The sequence below is a fragment of the Protopterus annectens genome, chromosome 2.part1 (genome assembly GCF_019279795.1).
Source record: "Protopterus annectens isolate FY-2018-M chromosome 2.part1, PAN1.0, whole genome shotgun sequence".
Lineage (NCBI taxonomy): Eukaryota > Metazoa > Chordata > Ceratodontiformes > Protopteridae > Protopterus > Protopterus annectens.
The window spans coordinates 945993119-946019230 of NC_056729.1; the positions used below are offsets into that span (position 1 = coordinate 945993119).

Genomic DNA, 26112 nt, shown 5'->3' on the forward strand with positions numbered 1-26112 from the left:
TGACCCCTAACTGGGAAAACACGAAAGACAACAACTGAGGGAGGATATATTGTGTGTGTGTGTGTGTGTGTGTGTGTGTGTGTGTATATATATATATATATATATATATATATATATATATATACACACACACACACACACACACACACACTCACACACGCACATGCATATATTTATTTTATTTTATTTTTTTGAGCTAGCCAATCAAGGTTGAAATTCTGTGGTTAGTTTGATACTGTCACATTTTTTTATTTATGTTTTTGCCACTGTGCCTGGTGACCAGCAGGTTTACTCTACTAGTACAAAACTTATTTGTTCCCTTACCTGTGAAGTTTATCCTGGATCAGAATAGGAGCTGTCCAAAGGAGGGTATCATTCAGGTAGCTGTGATGGTGCTTTGTGTCCTTACTGGCATCCTGGAATTGATAACGTTTTTAATGGCCTAATCCCACCCCTTCCATATGCTGGTATGCTTCTCCACATCCCCATAGAAAGCTGCCACCAGGCAGTGGTTTGAGGGGCTTAATACCCACCACCAGGCTGCATATTTGCTTTGCCACCCCTTCCCTGATGGACTGTAGAAGTATGCAGCCAGCTCTACCCCATGTTGCCCTACCCACAGAGTAGTCATGCCCATCCTCCATTGCCAGCTTTGTCAGGTACTCAAGCTATTACTCAAACTTGGGTAAACTAGGCAGTAGTTAGGACATTATCCCTTTGTGCCAGTGGAGCCAGCTGGTTATGTCACTTATTGTGAGTTGGTGTATAAACCAGTTTGAGGAATTTTCTTCTGCAGAAGTGTGTTTTCCTTTATTTTAGGGTTAATGCACATTAAAGCATGGTTAGACCACCATTTTTAACTATGTCAGTTATTTATATGTATTAGATATCTGTTTTAAATAAAAGTGGTAGAACATATGTCATCTTATGTATATTCAGATATCTATGCTTCAAGGTTGTCTGTTGTATTTCTTATGCTGTGTACATTTAAGTGACATATTTTGAATTTATTTTTTGTGTTTTGTTTACCTTGGGTGCAATTTTTACTTGCTATAATTTCATTTTCTGCTCTCCTGTTTACTGGGTCTTGTGTCAGAGGGGTACATTGTGGATGTGGTTGAGGGTCAGGGCATATGTTGATGAGTTCTAAGATTGTAAGGTAGTAGAGAATTTATTTTATTTATTTATTGACATTTGTTTACTGGGAGAGTCCACTGGGCTATACAGAGCCCATTTTCAGTGGAGGCTCGGAGAGAAAAGCTCCAGTGCACAATACAACAAGGTAATTACAGTACAAGGAATTTACAACAAGATAGTTACAATATTTACAGAAATCACTATGATACAAAATATGGCAATGAGGTGATACAAAAAGACAAACGTAAACAAATTCAAAGAATGCAAAAATATGCAAATTCAAATTATATTAAAAGTATCAGGAAAATCAAGTTAGATCGAGCAAGGTACATTGGTTTGAGTGTAGAGCAGCTATAGATTTTGTATCTGAAATTAAATGGAAAGGGAAAATAAGAATCAGCGATAATACAAGAAAACTTAAGCTACATGAGGCTAAAGTTAGTAGTTGGTATGCTTAAAGTGAAGTATAAAGGAGTTAGTAATGGTTGAGTAGGGTGTCAGGGGCAATTTGAGTGGAGGAAAAGTATGGTATAGGTGGATGGATAGCTAAGAGAGGCAGTACAGGGTTTGAGTCTAGGGAAAAGAGAGTTAGGTGATAGCATTAGACAAAACAGAGCAGTTGCATATCCAGTTGGAGAGAAGGTGCTTGTGTAGGGCAGTTTTGAATTTAATGGGGTGCTGTTCAGAATGGACAGAGGAGGGAAGATTGTTCCACAATCTGCAATAGTCCAGGAGTATAAGAGTATAAGAGTTTACCTGCAGGAAAATTAGGTTTGTGAACTTGTAGTAGGTTTTGATTTTCTGATCATAATGACCTAGTGGGGGTGTAAGGGGGAAAATAAGGAGCAGAGTGCAGGGCAGTTGTGGGGTTTGAAAATTAGTCTATGAGAGGTAGTTAGTTGAAGATGTAGTAAGTAATGTGGGAATTTGAGCCATTGGAGATTTCTTAGGTCAATACAGTGATGGGCTGAGTGACGACAGAAGCAGATTTGGCAATGTTGTTGTAGCAAGACTCTAATTTTAGTTTGAGGGAAGACTGCAGATTAGTAAGTAATGGAGCACTGTAGGTTAGAGAGGGAAATAAATAGGAGAGGGCTAATGCTTGTTCTGTTGATGGGGAGAGGAAATTATTATGTCTGTAGAGAAGGCTGAGTTTTTTGTGAGTTTTTAAGATGTTGGATTGGATATGTAAATCAAACTTAAGATTGTTATCAATTATGACTCCTAAGAGTTCGGTACTGGCTACAGTTTCACTTTGTATTAAGTTCAGTGAGAGAATGTTAAAGTCTTGTAATTTGATAGAGGTAGTTTTTGGGGGATGAACAACGTAAGTTTTTTTTTTTTGACATTTAAGGAGAGATTATTTTTGTGGAGCCATGATTCAACAGTAGAGAAGGCTGTTTGGGTTTTTTGTTGAAGGATACTGGGTTGGGTGCATAACAGACTATAGATGAGTCATATGCATATTGGACTAGGGAGGTATGTGGTAAAGCTTGGTGTAGGCTGTTTATGAATATGTTAAATAGAATGGGACCAATTGAAATTTGTGGGATGCCAGTAAGGTTGTGGAGGTAGGGAGAGATGGAGTGCTGCCATTTGACGTCATGCTGCCTATCAGAAAGATAGTTTTTAAACCAATTGATAGACAGAGAAGACAGCCCTGTGGAAGAACGTTGAAAGAGAAGGATAAAATGGAATATAGTATCAAATGTTTTAGGTAGATCTAGAAAGAGAATGGATGCTATATAGCCAGAGTCAAGGAATTTCATAATGGTATCTAAGAAGGATATTAGTGCAGTAGAGGTACTGTGCCCAGGACAAAATCCATGTTGGGTTGGGGAGAGGATGTTGTTGTTTAGCAGGTAAAGGACTAGTTGTTTTTTGATGCATTTTTCGAGAATTTTAGAAAAAGGGGATAGAAGAACGATGGGTCCAAAGTTTGAGATATCAGAGGAAGGACCCCCTTTGTGGAGGGAATGGATGATGGCTCTATTCCAAAGACAGGGAACATAAGATGCTTGGATCAATCTATTGATTAGAATGCTGATAGGATAGGCTCCTGCATCAGCAGAAATATCATCAGCTGAGTTAGAACAGGGTTTTAGCTTTAGCAAACATTTTTTTATACATGAGGTAGGAATAGGGGAGAGAGTAAATTCAATTTTGGAGGGGAGGTTGGTCATAGTTTTGCATGGATGAGTTTAGGAATGTGGTATTGGGAGGTAAATGAGAAGAAGAGGAGGAATTGAAGTGATGATTACTAGATGGAGGGGTGGAAAAGGAGGTGTAAGATTAGCTATTGTGTCAATGAAATATGAGTTAAATTTGGAGGCTGTAAGGTCGGGTGACATGTCAGGAAAAGGACAGGGGTCGGTTTTAGTGCCAGGGTTCAAGAGATTATTGACGGAAGACCAGAAAAGTTTGGGGTTATTTTTCCTATTTGATTATAGGTTCCAGAAGTATTGTTGTTTATGTTTACGAATACGTTTTTTGAAAGGTTATATAGTTGTTTGTAATGGATAAGGTTGGCAGGATTATTGCAATTGAGCCATTGCTTCCAGGCTTTGTCCCTGTTTCTCATAATGTCTTTAGTAGATTTAGAAAGCCAGGGGGCATGGTTGGATTTAACTCTAGTACATCTAGTAGGTGCCAGGCTATGGCGAGTGCTAAGATTTTTAAAAAACTTAATAGAAAAGGTAATCCTCTCTGGTCCCCTCCAGTCCTGTCCTGCTGTAGGTTTCTAGCTCCGTTCATGGCCTGCTCTGCGGTGTTTTAAGACCCCAGGTAATTCCTGTTTTGAGGAGTGGGATTACTTAAGCTAACTGTGTGTACCTGAATGCTACCTCGTTCCAAGTTTCTGAATGTTTGTTGTATAAACGACACTGCCTAATTTGTTATACTGGCTGTTCTGCTGCATTGTATGCTTGATTTTGTAACACTGTTGTGTTGCACTGCCATGTTCTCAGTACCTGACGAACATTTATGCCTCATCCCCCTCACATTCTCCCTAGTCCTATTTTTTTCTCCCTTCATTATTCTCACCCTCACCTCAAGCTCACTTCTAGGCTACCCTGACAACAAAACCATCTCTAGGCTACCCAACATTAGTCTGTTAGAATTAGTTCTACAAACCATTCTTCTGTCTTTCTATCCAGCATATTGCAAACTTGTCTAACAAATCCTATTTCCTTCCTTCACAGCCTGCTCTGTGGTGTTTTAAAACCCCAAGTGATTCGTACTCTTCTAAGTGATACTCCAGCTTTCCCGCCTCTGAAAGAATCTTCTAAAGGGAATTGAAGTGCCTACTGTTACTACTACCTCATTCCAAGCATTGTCTACAATGTGTATGTACCCTATTGTGCACAATATCACTCAATGTACTATAATTGTGTTATCCAACTGAATGCATGCTAGCAGCCTACCCCGGACTCCAAGTATCCCTGTTATACAGCTCCCGTATCCCTGTATTTCAATCCTTGCTATCTCTCTCTTAAGCCACAAGGTGGCAGCATTTACCTACTTTTTCCTTTCCATTTTTGCTACAGTTATAAACTCTTTTCTCTATAACTACTACTCTCCTGCTTTAGCTCCTATATATGTATTTAACCAGTCCCTGACGCCTACAGCCTCCTTACCTCTGTGCTTGCTCCCTGTTCCACTGATAGCTTTTTGCTGGCTTGTTCGGCCTCCTTCTTCTTGGCTCTGTCTGCTCCGTTTGCCCTGCGGGCTCACTCTGCTCCCCTATCCTGCCGCCAATTCCCATCCGCCCCCACTACTTTGACATTTATAGCCACTAGACACACCCACAACCATCCCAATATAATTGGTACTTCACACCTTCACCCATAATTATATATCTCCCACCCCTCCTCTGCTATTTCACTTCCTACAATTCAACACACTGTTAATCCTCCCTTACACTGCTACACACAACACCACCTCACCCCTATTTACCATGACTATAAAATCTTCTTCAGCTCTGACCTTATTATTTCTTCTGACATTAACCTGTCTTACCTATCTTACTAGCCCTCTTAATGCCCATCATTCTCCCCATTTTCATATCACAAATACATTCATATCAGAACACTCACACACTTTATTACTTCTATCCACTTATCTATATACCCTCAATAATAACCTTCTCTTTCCCTTCAAATTCATGTCCATCTGCAAACACTCTACTCTAGCCCAAACAACCAATATGGCCACAAAGCAAACAACCCTCAGACTACATACTAAACAGTCTAAATACCTCTTTGCCACTATACACCATCTTATTACCATCCTCCTTGCAGGTGACATTCACCCTAAACGTGGCCCTGTTGCCCCTCTAAATCCAAGCCCCTCCCTCATTCCCTCTCTTCAACAAGAAATTCCTCATATTCTTAGCACTAAATGCTCAAAGTATATGCAACAAAATCTCCAACCTACATGTTTGGCTTATCCACAATCACCCAGATATCCTTTCCATCTCTGAAACCTGGTTGAAACCTCATACACTAGACACAGAAATAACTCCTCCCAATTACTGTATCATCAGAAAAGATGGACTACACAAAAAGGGTGGTGGAGTCGCTCTCCTCTACTCATCCTCCCTCTCAGTTCTTCCCTTCACAAAACCCATACCACAGTTCGGTAATGCTGAAATAATTCCTGCCCTACTTCAGATAAACAAACATAAACTTATATGCATAATCAGTCTCTATATCCCTCCTGGTGACAATGTCCCAGTCCTTGAAGATATTCCTTCCTGCCTCTCATCTAATATTACTAATGAGACTATAATCCTGGGTGATGTAAATATTAATTGGACCACCATCCAATCTCCCTCCAACTCCCTAAACATAAATCTCTATAACTTCACACAGCTTATCAATGCCACAACTAGACCTTCCAAAGACAATTCCTCTGGAAGTACCCTTGACTAGTTACTAGTCTCTCACCCTCAATACATCTCCTATAGCGGTACCCTCCCTGATACACACAGTGACCACATTCCTACCTTTGCTCATCGCCTTGCCATACCCATGCAACTACCTCATACTTTCATCACCACTCGTCCCCTAAAAAGCTTCAACCCCGATGCCTTCTCAAATGCACTAAAACAAATAAACTGGAAGCCTCTAAAATCTCTGTCTTTAGACAATGCCATTTCCTACTTTAATACAACCTTCCTAAACCTTCTAGATACCTTTGCCTCCCAGAAAACCCAAAGAATAAAAAACAACTCTGTCCCTTGGTTAACCAAAGCTGCCCTAGCAGTCATGCGTCTCCGAGATAAAGCCTGGAAACATTACCAGAAAAACAAAACTCCCATTACCCATAATAAATACAAAACACTTTGTCACAAAGCAAAAAAAACTCATCATCTCAGACCATAAATCCTATTATTCCACACTCCAAACCAACCATAAGACAAACCCAAAAAAATCCTGGAACGGAATTACATCTCCCTTCAACCCTGGTAGAAAAGAAAACCCCTGCCCAGATCCAAATGCCTCTGACATTGATTTAGCCATCCAATTCAACTTTTTCTTCATTTATTCCATTGCCAAACTAACAAAATCCTTCTCTAACAATCCTATATGCCCACCCCTATCATCCTCTAGCTCATACCTCCTAGTCCTTCTTCCTCCCAACCCCCACCTTTCTGTATGAATTCCATCCCTACATCTATTATAATAAAATTCATATAAAACTTGAAACCATGCTCAAATGCCCCTGACAATATCCCCTCCTACTTTCTAAAGATCGCCGCAGAAGCCCTAGCCTTCCCCATCTGCATTCTTATCAACCGATCAGTCAGTTAAAGCTATGTACTACAACTTTGGGAAAAAAGCCTTCATTACCCCTCTCCACAAAGAAGGCAACAACAACGTCTCCAGTTTTCTACCCATCGCCATCCTATCCCCTATCTCTAAACTGCTAGAGAAATGTATCCATTTACAGCTCTTACTCTACCTTATAAATAACCAACTACTAACTCCAAACAACATGGATTCAGGCCCAGTCACAGCACAACCACCACCCTCCTCTACTTCTTAGAAACCATTAACAAACCCCGCAAAACTGGCTGTATGGTTTCCTCTCTTCTCCTAGACCTATCAAAGGCTTTTGATACTATCTCTCACAATATTGTACTAACTAAACTTTCCAAACTAAATCTATCCCTCTATTCAATTAACTGGTTCACCAGTTACCACTGTGATAGGCAACAGTCAGTTAAATGGAAGAATGTTACCCGCCCATTCCTCAGGACTCCAACTGGCATACCTCAGGGTTCCATTTTAAGTCTACTAATGTTTAACATTTTCATAAATGACTTCCACCATGCCATCCCCAACACTAAACTTATTCAATATGCTGATGATTCAGCAATTATTTGCTATGCCACTTCTATTCCTACTCTCATGAAATTAACCCAAGATGCCTTCTCCTCTACTGAAAAATGGATGCTAGATAATCATCTGTCACTTAATGCAACAAAAACTAAACTCATGATATTTACACCTTATAAGACCACCATCATTGATAAAGACACAATCATCATCACTTCATCTACATACAAACATTAAGAAAACACATCAGAAACTTGGAATGCTATACCGCCACAATTGCTACCTCTCCTCTTCTACCAAAATAATTCTCTCCACCACAGACCTCAACCCATCTCTACTATATGGTGCCCCACTCCTCACTAACCTACAATCATCCCTTAAGGCCAAACTAACCTCTTGTTACAATAAAATTTCAAAATTTGCCACAGGTCACTGATTTTGTACTCACCACTGCATTGCTCTTCATAAATTGAATTGGCTACAGCTGCCCCACTATCTCTCTTATATCCAACTCATCCAAGCTCATAAACTTATTTTCACTCCCTCGCTCTGCCCCTCTCTAGCTTCCACCTTTAGAATACACATACATGACAGACTCCTAAGATCAAACACTCAAAATCTTATTGAATTACACAAACCTACCCGCCCTCCTATTGTTTTCTCTAGCACACCTCTGGAACTCACTGCCACCCCTGATCCACTCCACTAGCAGCGCTCCTCCTTTAAAACCTTGCTTCACTCACACCTAACATCCCATTGGGAATGCTGCTGTATAAACTAAATCTGAAACCTAGTCTGTCTCTCTCACTACCAGCTCACTTACTTCTAAAGTAACTAATAACTGTCTTTCTTTTCTGTTATCACTGTAAAAAACAACTTTTTACAAATAGTACTTATGATGCTTATTCTTCCTTTAAATTGTATCTAAATTCATGCTTTTAGTAGTACTTGTAATACTGTACAAAATGGTTTTATTATATCCTGTGTATTCTTCTGTATGTTTATTATCAAATATTTTATATATTTTATGTTTGGAGCTTTTCTCCCCAGGACTCCATTGAAAATGGGCTAGCTTTGCCCAGTGGAGTATCCTGGTAAACAAACTGCAAATAAATAAATAATAAATAAAAGAAAGGAGTTATTGAAGTAAAGAAGGGCATCATCTAGTGGTAAGGTTTTAAGACAGTTCCAATTGTAGCTACTAAGAATAGTATTGAATTTATGGGGACAGAATTTTGATAAGTTTTGAGCAACTCTAAAGTTATGGGGTTTTGAGAGATGTGCAATTATGTATGGTGTAGGCTAGGAATTTGCAAGGGTGGCAGCAACTGGATATTTAGAGGGGTCTGAGACCAAGATCCAGTCTAGAATTCTGCCTTTGTTAGTTTTGAAGTTATATCTGGTAGTAGAATTAATTAATTGTGTAAACTGGAATAAATTTATGCTATTAGGAGATTGTATAGAGGAAGTAGCAGCCCAGTCAATGTTTGTGTCATCTAATATAATAGTTTCATTTTTTATTGTATGGAATATCCAAGAAAGAAAGTCTTCTAGAACAGGGGTGTTATTTCCTGGTGGAATATAAATGACTATAATACAGAGTTTTTTTGAATTGTTGATGTAGAGGAAAGACGTAAAGATCTCAGCATTATGGAAGCGTGGAACAGAATTTGGAAAGATGGCTATGTTACAGGTATTAGGGTAAATTAAGATGACACCACCTCCTTTTTTATGTTGTCTATCGGTCCTAATTACATTGAAATTAGAAGGAAAGAATTCAGTGTCTTGGATGTTTGGTTTCAGCCAGGTTTAAGTAGCAGCTAGGATATGTGTTTTATTCTGGGTTAGCCAGGCATGGAACTCGGAGGTTTTGTTGCAGATGCTTTGAAAGTTAATAGTGGTTAAATGGAGGCTTTTAGAGAAGGAGGAACCTGTGTTTGGGTGTATGTCTCCTGAATGTAAAAGGGAGGAAAAGAACAAAATAACTTTGTGAAGTTTTAGCAAGGAGAGAAAGAGGTGAGGAAGCTGTACCAGGCTGTTGTGATTGTAGAGTAAGGTATAGTTTGTAGTATGTATAAGGGGTTTGCTGAATAGTTGAGGAGATATCGGATAAAGGCTAGGAGAGATATGGGTGTAGGAGTGTTCCCTGGAATTCAAATGTGAGAGAGTTAAGTTATAGGTAAAAGTTGGGTAGTATTGGTTTAGTGCTGTCAGGTTAGTGAATAGGAACAGAGCAATGATAAAAGGGAGTAGGTATTTCAGGTATGTGTCCAGGGAAGAGATTGTGGGGGGCAAAACCAAGATGTGATGAGCATGGGATTATGTAAGAAGGGAGATGGAGAAAATATTTGGGAAGTAAGTTAATATGGAGGCAGGAAATATTGGTCTGTGAATGACTTGGTGAGTGTGGGAGGAAATGGGAGGTAGGGAGAGGAAGTGGGAGTGGTAAGGGGAGGAAGCAAGAGAGGTAAGGAGAGGAAGTGGGAGTGGCAGGGAGAGGATAAATGTAATGAAAGTGGGGGTGGGTGGGAATGGGGTTGCCCAACCCCAAATAAGAGCAGGAAAGTATCTGAAGAAAAAAGAAAAACTATAACTATACATTTTTCTTATTTAGGTGATGGTGTTGATAATGTGACAGGTATTTTAGCTTTCACAAAGTTTATGTTGCTGTTATATGAAAAAAAGTGTTGTCAGTAGTTACTGTTGCTTATATCAGCTGACTGTAATATTCATCACACTTAGTAGTACTAGCATTGTTATAATTTCTATGAGTTTCATGGTTTTAAATGTCTTTTTTTGTCTATGCTAGGAGTAAGGAAGTAAGGTTATACTGAGTAGCTTGTTTTTTTATTTTATTTATTATTTTTTTTTTTTGCATTGGGTTGGAAATTATGTGGGGTGTATGGGTGAGAATTGGGGTAGGATGAAAAACAAAGTGAAGTCAAGCAAGCATTACCTGGAAACAGGTTTTCCTTAAATAAGAAGCAGTGATTTATTTCTGTGCAAGTAAGGTGTTTGCCAGCATTAACTTCATATTGCTACTGTATTAGGTACTTGATGGCTTGTGTGGGAAATCTAGTAAATTAAAAGTAAGAGATAATTTTGTATGCCAATGTCCTAGCTAAAATATACAATTTTGACCTTATAGGAGTGCAGTTGTACTTAACAGTTACAAAAGTAGAGGACCTACAGCTGTTATTGCATGCATTAATTTATTACAGTTTATTCAGTGCATGTGCCCAAGCCCATCTACTATATTTGTTCATTATTTTATGTTTTTAAGGTAGTGATTTCAACTACCCTGCCATTAACTGGGAAAACTACTCGGGTACCAACTCCTTTTCTCAACGGTTCTTGGAATTCATAAATTCCAATGCCCTGGATCAACTAATCCATTGTCCCATCAGGGGCTCCAATATCCTAGACCTGGTCATTACCAGCATGGGAGACAGATGCTCCACACCAGTGGCCACCCCTTCATTGGTCAGGTTTGACCATAAGCAAATCACCCTTGACATCCACATCCCACCCCACCCCCAGTAAGGAAACCTCCTTAAAAAAACTTTTCCAAAGCCAACGTCATGCTACTGAAGTCAGAAGTGACAAACTTCATGACACCCATGCAGACGGGATCTGAAAGTTTGACTGCAGAATCCTACACTAAGGCACTGTACGAGCACATCCACTCGTGCATGAATTGTGCCATCCCAAATAGAACCAAGATGCTCTTCTCCAAAAAAAGGAAGCCAATCTGGTGGTTCCCTGCTATTAACAAACTATACAACAGAAGGAAGAAACTGTTGCAGAAAAGAGGAAAATCCCAGGAGGCAAAAAACTCCCTCACCAGCCTCAGTAAGAAGCTGAGATCCCTCATAAAATCCTCAAAAGCTAGTTATGAAAATAAAATTGCCAAAGATTCCAAAGACAACCACAAGGCATTCTATAGTTATGTCAAGAATCTAAATGGCAATGCTCAGATCTGCTCTGAGCTACAACAGAATGACATTAAATATACTGATCCCAAGGATATTGCCAATATCCTGGCAGATCAATTTAGTGCCAACTTCACCCCCCTCTCACCCCCTAAAGGGCCCATCTCAATACCAAAAGATTGCCAAATTCCGGTAATCACGGCCACACAGGTAGAAACCGCGCTCTCCAAAGCTAAGAATACAGCATCCATGGGATGAGATGACATCCCAGGCTGTGTACTACATGAACTACAAATGAACTGGCACCTCACCTAAGTGTCATGTTTAATCGATCCCAGGAACTACCATCTCATCCGTCTGACAAGCCTGATCTGCAAGGGCATGGAACGCATTATCATGGAACTTATAAACAAAGACATTGGCAACCTTCAAACACTGGACCCCACCCAGTTTGGGTTTGTGAAGGGCTGATATTGTCTCCTGAACCTGACTGACTTCTTTGAATCGGTCTCCAGAGCTGTGGACGAGGGTAAGGCAGTCCACACAGCCTATCTGGACCTCGCCAAGGCCTTTGACACCATCCCCCACTCTGGAATCATAGATAAACTTACTAAGCTGGGCATAAATCCCTACGTCACTCAATGGGTTACCAACTGGTTTATTGACAGAACCCAGACTGTAAAAGTAGCCGACTCCAAATCCAGCTCCAGACAAGTGACAAGTGGAGTACCTCAGGGTTCAGTCCTGGGACCACTCTTGTTTGGCATCTACTTCTCTGAAGTACAGGCCAACACTAAGGGACTCTGGCTAACAAAGTTTGCAGATGACTGCAAACTGGGAGCCATTACTGAATCCCCAAATGATATGGATATTCTACAAAAGGGCCTTACAGAAACAGATGCCTGGTGCCAGAGCCATTGGCTCAAGCTTAATGCCAAGAAATGTATAGTTATCCCCCTTGGAAAAAAAACATGTACCCATGAATTACCACATAGGTGGCAGTACACTAAACATCGAAAGTGTGATGAGAGACTTATGGACACAGGTGGACAGTGGTCTCACTTTCAATAACCACATCGCCACAACAGTCAGGAAATCCTTCTATATGGCACACATCATCACTAAGGGCTTTTCATCCAGAAAAAAGGAGGTCATTGTCCCACTGTACTTAGACCCATTATAGAGTATAATGCCCCATTTGGTATGTACCTCACAAGACATCTGCAACAGCTGGAGAAATACCTCACTAAAAGAATCATAAGCCTAAAGCAGATGCCATATGCTGACTGTTTTAAAAAACTCCAGCTATACTCTGTGGCATATCGTCTACTCAGAGGCGATCTCTGCTTAACATACAATGCCATGTCAAACCCTGAGCTGTTGGACATGCTCCACTTAAAGAAATCCCAATCCCTCAGAGCCACACGCTCCAGGGATCTAAACGTTGTCATCACAATGAACAAAACATGCTGGAGGGATAGGTTCCTGACCCAGAGACTCCCCATACTCTGGAAAAGACTGCCCATACATGTCAAGCAGAGCGCCTCCTTGGCCCTCTTCAAAAGGAACCTTGACAACTGGATGGGAGATAGGAAATTCACCCCGGGGATCATGTCAGTCGTCCTGCTAGACAGGGGTCCAGGGAAGTAAATATTGTGGGAAGAAATATCCAGGGAAATGTTATGGCTACTAGGCTTGTATAGGCCCTAGGGCCAATAGCCTAGTACCAACCTATGAACCTTTCTGGGAGTTCGCTGTTTTGAACTTTTTATGTTGTCATCTCGCTGTTAAGTGAGTTGACATTATGGGAAGTTGATGATGTAAAGGGGAACCACACACACAGACACACACACACAGACACACACACACAGACACACACACACACACACACACACACTCAATGTGTGTGTATTATTTACATCCAAAATTAATTTCACTTGTTTGTGCTCAGCCCTTATATAAACTTTGTCTAGACTTGACCAAACATTATGCACAGCAGGCCAAGTCAGACTTTTCTGTTAAACAAGTATCAGTAAATAATAAATAAAGTATTCCACACCTCTTTTCTAAGTCAGACAAAGTGTTTGAGTTCGGTGAAAAGACATTCAGTTTTGATTGGCTTGCAGAGTCTTTTTATGCTAGGGCAGTACATGTCTTAAAGATTGATAAGGCATTGAGTTAGACAGCTGCATTCATTTGGTCATCACATGTAAGGATGTTAGACCAATAAGTAGGAGGAGATAGACGTTTTTAATTTGGTAATGTTGTTAGCAGATTGTGACCTGAACTGGTGTAGAATGGGGAATTGTTTCATTGATTGGTTTGTGATTTTAAATTTTATCGGACAATGATCACTGGATTTTGGGGGAAGCGTGGAGATGGAAATGGAGGGTGGCGTGTTGGTTAACAATAATGTTTAGTATAGAATGTTTATTTTAAATTTGGTTGTGTGGGTTACGAGACATCTTGTTAAAGGGCCATAGTAGACTAGGAATTCTAAGTTTGAAATCCACTAGCAGTATGATATCATTATTTTTGATGTTGATTGATGAATGTTTGTGAGGAGGTTTCTGAATTTAGATAAGAGGGTGAGAAAACTTGACAGAGACTAGTAGGAGTTTTAATTATATGTTTTAGTAAAAGACATTTAAGTAGTATCCAGTTAGGATCAGATTCACAATTTTGTTGGCTTGGGCCATGATGGTAGAGTTGATGTGTTCTTTAAAGATAAATAGTGAACCCCCTCCTGTTCTTTCTCCTTTTTAAGAATCATGATTTTTTTTTTTACAAGAAGGGAGTAAATGCTGGAATTTCGGTGAATCTTATTTTAGTAAGGATTCGGTACCAGCCATGACATCTGGTTGTTGTTGAGAGATGATGTCATTAAAGTGTTCTAGTTTGTTAGTGATGCTGTGCTTTAATTAGTTAGCAGGTGATGGTGGAGAGGTGTTAGTTGTGTGGAGAGTGGTTATGGCAGTGGGGCCTGGATTGGCTTCAGTGATGGAATGAAAAAGTAATTTGGGGTATGATAAAGGTGATTAGGTGGATTTTGAGATATATTTTAAAAAGTGAACAGAAATAGTAAATTTAGTTGGGATGTAGAATTGAGTGAGGTTAGTATAGTGATGCTTGTCAGGTGGAGAGATTTCATGGTTTGGTAGTTAATGGGTATTTAGTTATGTATATATGTCGGGGAGCAATGGGGATGGATTGCTATAATGAGTGCCAGGTAGTACTGTGCAGGGTAAGTCTGGTGTATATTGGGGGTGGGTGGATGGACATAGTATATGTATAGAAATAGGATGTTGATCTGGAAAATCAGTGCATTTTTAAGTATGGGATGGTTGGGAAGTGATGCTTGAAAGGATGGGGTAAAGACTGAGTCATAAAGTGGTAGAATAGGTGGTTTGTCGCAATTAGTTAAGGTTTAGTTTTTTGAACTGGATTTTAATTAAGTGAGTTAAATTTATAAAAGGATAAAAATAATAGGTTGTTTTAGTAGAATAACGTTGTGTGGATATTATATGGGATGTTTCACTTTGTGGATAGATTGAAATATGAATGAAAGTGCTCTAGAAGTGAAGGAATCTGCTCTGTGTTAGTTGTAGTAATTTGCCTTGAATGGGCAACAATTTAGTCATATTTTGTGGTGGCTAGGGAAGTGTATAAGTTAAATGATGTTGGTAATGGCTCATGAACTGGGGAAATGGAGTGGGCTACAGCTCTATGCAGGTGAGAGCCAGTCAGTGTCCGCTTGTGCACTGGAGTGTTTGCTCAATCCCTTACAGTCACTGGTGAGTAAAAAGATGCTATATATTTAAAATATATAGCAGCATACCTAGCTACTATTGTGATTTTAAGGGAAAACTGCTATAATAGCATGGTATCTAGGTAATGCAGTGCAAGGAAGGATAAAAAAGTCTTTCGGCTTTTCCCAGTTAGGGGTTGCCACAGCGGAACACCGGTCTGCTATTGATTGGCACTGGAGTTTTCCGATGTCAAGTTGCCTGCCTGGTGGCTAACCTTCACAGAAGGCACACACACTCATGCTCCTACTTGCATGTCTTTAAAGCTCACTTGAACGCAGGGAGGACATGCAGACTGCACACAGAAGGCACTCCAGCTGAGAATCGAACCAAAGAAACTCTTGCTGTGAGGTGACAATGCTAACCGCTGCACCTCCGCAGCTCACTGCACCACTGCAGCCAGGTAATGCAGCACAAGGAAGGCTACTAATGATAATCACTGATCTGATGTTGTTAATCTTCATTCATTCCTTACTGATGGGTGTTAGTTCTGTCCTCGGAACCAAGTCGGTCTTGTAACAAGCTCGTGCCAGCCAAAAAACTCTCGACCTAAGCTTTTACCCACACTGCCCTTCTCCCTGTTACCTCTGATCTCATTTGCCGCATAGTCATAAAGCCATGTCAAGCCAGCTCTCAGCTAAGTACTTAGTTTGTTGCTTATAAAAGTGTTTTTTTCTTGAATTGTTCACCTTATTTTCAGTCCAACCTCACTTCTGTAACCTATCGTTAGTTTTTTGCCCACTTTTACTTATCTTTCCATTTTCCTTTTCCTCAAATACCTTATGGTAATCTCAAGTACCATTGTTGGTACACCCCTTTCCCTTTACCCTCTGTGGTAATCCTTCAATACCAATGGTGGTATTCCTTTCCTTTTTGTTATTTCCTTTCCAAAAAAAAAACATCTTACCTTACCTTTCTCAAGATTATTGGATTTGTGTTGTGGTATGATGTCTGAGAAAAAAGGAGCTTCAGGGATTAAACAGTGTGACAAGTGTAGTTGCAAGATGCCTAACAGTGATTTTCATGTTTCATGTGTATATTGTTTGGGAGTTCCCCATCTTTCTGTACAGCCTCCTTGTACTATTTGCCAGGGGTTCAGTTCCCGAACCCTTAATGAAATAAAAAACAAGCTGATTCTGAAGGGCCTCCTTAAGACGCCCTTCTCAGATTTATTTATCAGGAAAGTCTGACTTGGAACAAAGCCAAGTTTCAGTGGAGGCCCGGGGAGAAATGCTCCAGATGCATGTCTTTGTAATGTGGGACGAAACCAAGGCACCTGGAGAAAATGCACAGGAATGCAGGGAGGCCATGCAGACTCCACACAGAAGGCATCCCAGCCAAGAATCAAACTGAGAATCTCTTGCTGTGAGGTGACAGTGTAACTGCTGCACTACTGCGCTGTCCTTATACCTATTGAACCTGGTCAACTTCTTTGAGAAGATTACTGATGCAATGGATAAGGGCAAATCAGCAGACACCATACATCTAAACCTCACAAAGATATTCAAAAACATCTCAAACTATGCCAGCTAAATGCAAATCCTTGTGTAACTCATTGGATAGCAAACTGGCTCACAAATCAAACCTATTAAATTAGAGTGAGAGGCTCTAACTCTTCCAGAAGACTTGTAACCAGTGGTGAACTCCAGGGTTCAGCCCATCGGGTACTCTTTGGCATCTATTTCTTGGAGATTAAAGCAAAAGTTAAGGGTGAATGGTTGACCAAGTCTGTAGATGACTATAAACTTGGTGCTATCATAATCTCTTCGAAGGACTCAACAATTCTCCAAAAGTGCCATTCAAAAACAAATAGCTGGTATCAAAACCTCAGACTAAAAGTATGTTCCAGGAAATGCATAATCATGTCCATCAGCAAGCATAATTTTCCTTATAACTATCTCACTGGCAACACACTTCTGAAAGGTAATCCCTTAGTTAGGGATTTGGGAACCTAGGATGACAACAAACTGATCCTTGATCACCACATAACCACTAATATAAAGAAGTCAGTTTTCATCTCACAGCTTATATCTAAAGGTATAGTTCTCAGGATGTAATAATTCCTCTGTACTTGGCTTGACTAGAGTGGCCACACTGGTTTCTCAGTAAAAAAAAAAAAAAAAAACAACTCTGCAGACTATCTCAAAGCATTGCCATTTTTCTCTGTATCATACAAGCTTCTGAGTGATGAAACTGTAACAAACTGCTTGCTACAATGTAACAAGCAGATGCCACAGTTCGGACCACACACGGAGTGTAACATCACTCAGATGTGACCACAAATGTAATGCTGTCTTTTAAAAGCCGGTATTTCATTAAAGAAGGATCGTGATCAGGTGATTGCATTTTCCTCTCACCCCCCCCCCCCCCAGCCACACTGTCACAGTAATATTATTGAATGGCACATCTCCACTTTCAGATGGAAACAGGATAACAGTAGTAAACAGTTGCTCAGTTGCTGCAGTTTACACTCTGCCTGCACAGATCTCTACAGCGCTCAGGTTCAACTTAAAAGGAAAAAAAGTTTTTTTTTGTTTTTTTTTTTTTTTTTTTTACCTTTTAAACTAGAGCTTACTTACTTACTTACTACAATGTAACAAGCGGATGTTACAGTGTAAAGTTTGGAGCACACATGGAGTGCAACAGCTCAGAGAAGAGTGATGTCATGCCTCTCAGTTGTTAAGATTTTCATCTCACATTTTGAGTCTGTTCCTCATAAAATTTGTGTTTTTTCAAATTTTTTTGTGACAAATAGCAAGGATCAAATTTACTAAATAATGACAGGCATTTCAGTTTCAGACTACATATCCTTCTGAATATATATAACACCAGAGCTTTTATTCTAGCAACTTTCAAGTTTTCTAAGAGCAATATTTAAAATTGTGTCCCTATTTTGGGGAGTTTGCCCACCCGTTATTTTCACCTTTGTCCAAAAAAAAAACCATGCAGAAACAAGTACAGAGAATACTATGTGAAGCAGAGAACCCAAGCACTGAGTATCTTATTTCACAGGAACAGGACTGGGATACAGTTTTGCGCACCTTTTTAAAGAAAATGCCATGAGTGGGATTGTTAGAAAATCATTACTGATGTCACAAACAGGGAGGTGGTAAACTAAGTGGATGGCATTGTTTTCAGCTTTGGGCCAAGGCAGAAATGTGATTTTAGTTATGAGAGAGTGTCCCTTTAACACCATAGTGTAAAATGAGACTGTGCTACATTAGAACTGCAACTAAAAAAATAGAGACAAATTAAAATGTATGATATAAGAAGAGCTTATTAAGGCTAACCTACTAATCCAAACTTTATTAATTAAGTTACCTACTCACTAACAAAATGACGAATTAACTAACAAAAAGATCTACTACTAGACATCTATCAGAATAAATATTAGTGACTTATAAACTGAACACTTAACAAAGATCGCTTTCGTACCAAATAAATACTCAATCAGGTTTGTGTTTAAAAACGTATTATAATACTTGTGAGCATGTGTATAAATCTACACATGAACAGCTAAGTAGGCTGAAAATCATAGTTTTATTTGCTAAGGTGGAAATACAGTTAAAAATAATAGCATTAAGGCCCTGGGGATTTGTTCAAGTGTGACATCCAACTAAGAAAGTACTTAGTTTAAATGAGTAAAAGTATCAGAAAACAGCACCAGTGTCAGTTATTTTCATTGTAAAATATTTACAATGTTTGATATTTGTTTATAACAATATTATCACGTGTATATGCATGTATAATATTAGCATATAATGTCAGCATTAATCAGTCCTATATCAGACTTTTAAAAGTCTTTTAAACAGTTTAGCAGTTTTTTTGAGTTCTAGTATGCTTTTTATGGAGCAATAATAATTAAGCCCCGGCTTTCTAAAAGAATTCAGTTTCAGTTGCCACAGTAGTATATATATATATATATATATATATATATATATATATATATATATATATATATATATATATATAGATAGATATATAGATAGATAGCACACTAAAAACAAAAATAAATTTCACTAAGAACAAACTTTGTGACACAAAAGCAGTGTCCGGTTCGACTCCAATATTTACTGCAAGACCACCTTTAGGAATAATTATTTGTAGTTCAGCAGTCAGCACCCACAATTCATGAAAAAGAACATTGTGAAGGGCAGTTTTTCCGGCTTTCCAGACTTATTTACAAAGATGAAGTTTTCTCGACAGAAGGATTCTACCTTAGAAATGTATTTTTAGAACGAAAATACACAGAGCACTTAGTGGACAGTCTCTTCTAATAGGTTTCACAGCATAGGCACTCCAGGTGTCCACCGATTCTGGAAACTGGCTTCACAGCAAGATCACCGCACAGACTGAAATAAAAGGGACTGGGTGACGAGTTCCCCCCTGCCTATGTCCACTGACATGTTTGAAATTAGAGGAGTCCTTATCAACAATTGGGACATCCTCAAGGGAGAGAAAGGCTTAACAACTGTACTTGGGGTAGCCCCAACCTTTGGCTTCAAACAAACTTCTTCCGAAGATTTTCGTTTGAGAAAAAAAAAATGCCAATCCCCACAGGAAGGGATAGTGACAGACCCTGGGATGTATGACTGTGGCAAATGCGTGGCATGTGTTTTGTGCAAAAGGGCAACAGCATCTCTTTCCTTCACTGCAATAGAACTGTCCGATTTCATGACCACTTTGGTGGCAACTCTAAAAATGTGGTTTGCTGCGCTATTTGGGTACGCTATGAAAGTTTTTATATAGGCAAAGCCAACAGAAAGCTAAGTGACCGCATAAAGGAACACACCACAGCAATCTACAAACAGGACAGTTTGAATGCCTTAGCTAACATAGCACACTCTGCCTGAACTTCATAGGCTTTAAGTTTACGGCATTAGAGAGAATAGCTGAGTTCATATTAGATGTGACACGCTCTTGCAAGTCTGGGAGCTAAAATGGCAGATCAAACTTAGAGCAGATGTCAGCCCAGGTCTTAATGAAAGCCTAAACATCAAATATGCCTTAAAATGGTATAGAGATTGAAAGTATTGAAATGTGAGTTAACTTGATTTCATCAGAACTATGTCATTATAGTACCTGAAAGTATAGAAATGCTATCTGACTGGGTCTTATAAAGATAATAACGTTTTTTTTTTGTTTTGTTTTTTCACACGACCCCACTTTGCACATGATACCTCAGGCTTTTTTTTTGCACACAACCCCACTTTGCACACGATACTTCAGGCTTCTTTTTTGCACACGACCCCACTTTGCACACGATACCTCAGGCTTCTTTCCAAGTTTCTGTTCCAAGTATACTTGTTGCACACAACCAAGATATGCACACGACACTATAGAATTCACATGGCACCCCTCCTGGTTAATTGATCTACCTTTTTAATGATAATGAATATGCACACAGCACCTTGCAAGACTATTGTTGTTACATTATTATTGGATAGGAGCTGTTGAGTTAATTTAAATAAACGACTTGTTGTAATGTATTTAAACAATGTTAAAATAGTTGCTTGTATTAATTAAACATGTCATTCTGAAGAAGTCTTGATATTAAAGAAGACAAAAGCGCTAAATAATACAAGAGTTGCTGGTGTTTTCCTTTTAATTCTTTTTGAATGCTTTTGTGTCACGAAGTTTGTTCTTAGTTTTTATATATATATATATATACATATATATATATATATATGCATGTATATATATATATATATATATATATGTTTGTATGTATATATATATATATATATATATATATATATATATATATAAATGTATATATATATATATATATATATATCTATATCTATACACACACACACACACACACACACACACACACACATATATATATATATATATATATATATATATATATATATGTGTGTGTGTGTTATGTGTATACATTGTGTGTCTGTATGTCTACCCACACATATATATTCATTGCTGACAAAGGATCCCAGACTTAAAAAACTGCACAAAACATAGTGAAAGCCATGTGGATTCAGACATGTCTCAATGAGTATGTCACAGCTGTGTCCCCATCATTATAATTTGGAAAGAACAAATGTTGAATATTTATTTATTTGCTTGTTTGTTTACCACATAAATGGACTGGTACAGAGCCCATTTTCAGACATACTACAGCCAAGAGCCACAGACATGACGTGCAATAATGCATTTTATGTTGACAAATGTCAAGGCCTTTAAAATTCAGAATCTCTGATCATTTAAGTGAAATCAGACACTTGAAGCTTACAAATGCTTTATACAAACATACTGGGGTACATAAGAATGCATCTTTCACTTTTACTGTGAATGATAGTATCATTGGACAGAGAACAAATAAATCAGGTAGGCATCAGATATTAAATAATAAAGAGAAAAAATGGATCATCAAACTGGGGGCAGTGTTTTTATCAGGGATTAATGAATACCTTTATGTATGGTCAATTGAATAATTAATTTACTAAGTTGGAGCTTCATTTAGTGGCAAGCTATAAAAAGGAGAACGAGTGAATATGTCTTTACTGCACTGAAGAAGGCTTTGTATTTTTACAGCTGAAACCGGTCTATTTTGTCTCCTTTTCATGCCTTTGAGCTAATAAATGTTTATGCTACAGTCTGCTGGCTTTACTTCTACAATGGTTATTTGGATTTCATTTAAAAACTTTTATTTTACATTTTATAGCACAAACACTAATAGACATGTGCTAAACAAAGCGATACAGTCTAACAATGAAATAGACTTCGCATTAAAACTTCTCTGCCATTGAAACTCATATTCATTGAAACAGTATTGAAACCCACATTCAAAGAAAATGCATCTGGCCAGTGGCAGATAAAGATTACCTTTGAGCTGTTTTCAAATCATAGGCCTCTTGCACATGAAACATACATGTGTTCTTTGATACACCTTCCTAATTATATTACATTATATTCCTTCTATAATACAGCACACTTGTTAGAGCAAGTTTTAAATTTATTGTTTTGAGCATTTTTCCAGTAAAAAATTAAACAAAATGCATGGACCAATAATAAAAGTCTACTCAAACTTCTACAACCCATCAGTATCAGTAAATATGCACAACCTCTGCAGAAGTAAAAGTCATCTAAATAATTCCACATTAAAGAGCTCTGTAACTAGTGAAAAAGTTGCTGCTAGCAAACAACTTTATATTTTATTGTTTCATCTACAAATAAAGTGCCTGTTGCCCTTGAGGAATAGATTGGCTTAAAAATGATAAGCTAGTAATATTGCAGTAGGGAATGGATGGCAAACTAACAGGTTCATAGCTACTAGGTATCTCTACCAAACAGGACATTCTCAGGACAGCAGCATCCACCCCCTTTAAAAGTACAACAAAGCACAGTATCAGCAAGAGTAGAACCCACAGCCTTCTGCATCAAAAGCAAATATTCTACCTGTTGCAATAAAGTACAGTATCAATAAGAATAGAACCCTCACCCTTCTGCATCAAAAGCAAGTATTCTACCTGCTGTGCTACTAACAGCAAACACAAACAAACTTGGCATAAGCAGCACTAAACTTCTGTCCCCCCTGAAGAACTATGCAGCACAAGAAATCTGGAAAAAGCCAAAATTTATTGGGAGGGGGAACAAAGGCCCAAAACCAGGGACACGTTTTAAACATTGCTTGTAGAATCTTAGAAAAGTTGCTAGAATAAACTGTTTTGTGTTACCATGCATTTCCTGAAAGATAGGAAGACTGAAACTTAAATGGCTATCATTATTTAGTGAATTCAGTTCTCATTGATTTGCCAGAAAACCACAAATTTTAAGAGGAGCAGACCACAACTATGAGCCAAACATTCCGTAAAACCTTGGACAGTTGACAAGTATGGACTTAACTCCTTGAATTACAAGTGGTGATAGTATGGGCAGAGAATTTAGGCTCTTGCACCTTGTTCTTAAGGTACAGGGTTTGCGTCTGAGTAGCTCTAACCACCAGTTATACCTAACTGGGGCATTTCACACACACACGCACACACACACACACACCTTAAACACTAATGCTGTTAATGGAGCACACATAAGCACTAATGCTGTTCATGGAGCACACTTAAGCACTAATGCTGTTCAGCTTAATGGAGCACAGTACAAAACAATAAATCTGCTGCTGAGCACTAAGTAGAAATGCTGTTATGGGTTAACACACACAGTTCAGCTTATCAGCACTAATAAATCTGCCAGCTTGTATACAAATGCAGACTGTGAGGGCTAAGCAAATGCAAATCATAAGAAGTGCAATAAGAAAAGAAGTACAAATAATAGAGTGACAGAACTATGTAAAATCTGCTGTTTGCCTGTTTCTCTCACACATAACAGTCTTTGCCTGGATGAAGAAATTGGTCTGACTGCAGCAAGTTAAATTATGGGTCAGCATTCTGACAGGCTGTCTGTCTGCCTCGTGATGCTGACGTTATTGTGCATGCCCAGCATATGATGACATCAGGAACAAATTTGTCCAAAAAGACAAAAAGCAAAAAACAAAACAAATAATAAATTGGGAAATTCAGAAATTAAAGGGGCTACTCAAGAATTCATGGCATTCCAATATTTTGCCCTCAAAACTGGTATTTACAGACGAATTTGGTAAGGTTGAACAGTATGGTGTGTGTGTATATATATATATATATATATATATATATATATATATATATATATGGGTCTACTTCATTTGCCACAACTTCCAATTGACTGACACCCATTTGACTGAGACCAAATGACTGAAATGTCATTTGACTGACAAGTATTATTGGCAGTCTCCAGAGCATTGTAAGGCAAGTAAATGGAATATGTCCCCTTCCCCACTGTAGGAACAGTCCGTAGGAGACAGAATACAGGGACAGGGACAGGGCCTTGAGACAGTCTGCATAGGACATGTTACTTATGCTCTGTGTTCTTTTAGTGAACTTTTGTAGACAGTCCAGTTGTTGGATATGCCTTGTTAGGTACATATCAAAGGGGGGCATTGTACTCAATGATAGGTCTGATGAATGCTGAACACAGTAGAACAATGGCTTCCTTGAACCTAGATGTCATACCTTTGTTTATAAGTTGTGCAACATAGAACAATTTCCTCCCTGCTGTAGACACATCATGGTCAAAGGCTAGATTACTATCTATGTGAGTCCCCAAGTCCCTGACTACTGTTAGCTCTTAGGGGTGTGTTGTCTATATGATAGTTACCAGGGTGGATGACTTCCTGAAGGATACTATTATGCATTTCTTGGCATTTAGTTTTAGTCCATGGCTCTCAAACCTGTTATTTGTCTGTGTCAGCCCTTGGCAATAATGGAGAACACTAGCCTGCACCGGTGTTTTTCTGTAGCTATCAGAACATTATGACAGTTTTGTAGCATCTAGGAACCACTGCATATTATCTCTGTCAGCTTCTTTGCTTAATAAGTAGGAGCAAAGCTAATAATAATTGGCAGAAAACTCATCATCGTTACTCATTCCCCTCAAGTGTACCTCATTATGAGGAATGTTCTTCATTTTGTATCTTAAAAAGTCCATGTTCTTTACCATTCCACATTTGAAGGGCATGTTACACATTCAGTGTTAAGAATTTTCCTAACTAATGTCACTGACAGCCACGAGGGATACTCAGCAATAATGAAAAGTTTTTTACTTTTATCATATTCACTGGCAGTAACAGTTTCAGGTGATAATGGAGAACAATGGACTTTGTGTAACCACATCAGTCAATATTCTGGATTTGCACTTACATGTGGTCTGGTGTTCTTATCGCTTCAACCCTTCCTGGAGAACATTTGTGAGGGTGGGTGATTCAATGACAGCTCCTAATTTGCAATCATCTGCAAATTTAGTCAGCCAAAGGTCATTGACATTGGTTTTGACTTTAGAGAAGTAAATGCCAAAAAGGAGTTGTCCCTTTTCCCTAACAGGACCACTTTTCAACAAAATATGTCAGAAGGTATCTGTTAATCCTTTTTTCATTTGTCCAATTGCAAAAGGAGTGAGTCAAATTAATCTGTTCCCCCAGGTATCCAGTCCCCAGGTATCCCTTAAATTGGTCCTTGGGTTTAGTTGAACTGTCCAGTTAGTCAATGTCAGTATGTTGATAAGTGCAGTTAAAGTGAAAATTACAAATAGTCACACAAATACAGAAAAAGTCCTCTGCTTAGGCACTACTAGAATCATAAAATTGAAAGGACAACATTAGCCTAATTTGGGACCTGAACCCAAGACCTCCAGCATACTGTGCTAATGTTACTGCTACTGAGCCAACAACAGCCTCTGGACAGATAAGTATTAATTTTTCCTTAACAGCCTTATTCTTCATTTTTATTTAACATTTGTTTACCGGGAAAGTCCGACTTGAAACAAGGTGACAGTGCTACCGCTGCACCATTGCACTGCCCAGGTGTGAGCCTCCACCCCCACAACATGGTGATTAAGGTCAAATTACAATCACACACACACCACACACACACACACACACACACACACACACACACACACACACACACACACACACACACACACACACACACACACACACACACACACACACAAAAACAGAAAACCCCTATGAGCAACTGCCACCATCCACGAATTATACTAAGTAAGTAAGGAAGGAAGGGCAGTAGATTGATAGGTCTTTCTTCCATATCATACACACAGACACACACCCATGAATACTTTTGAATCATCAGTCCAGTTCCACATATCTTTGGGAGTGGATGAGTAAACCAAAGCACCGAGAAAAAACTCACACGTACACTGGAAGAACATACAGTCTGTATGTAAGAAATTCTTGCTGTAAGTTGACAAAGTTTCTCACTGCTTCATTTTCACCTGTTTTCGTTACTAAAACAATTACTAGGTATTGTTGTTTACAACTCGTAT

At 38.9% G+C, this 26112-nt stretch overlaps 1 protein-coding gene across 1 annotated transcript in view; it reads left to right on the top strand.

Annotated features, from left to right (window-relative positions):
• Positions 1-26112, top strand: part of LOC122794923 (probable ATP-dependent RNA helicase DDX60) — a 2818219-nt gene that overhangs the window by 1891110 nt on the left and 900997 nt on the right. The window lies entirely within an intron of this gene.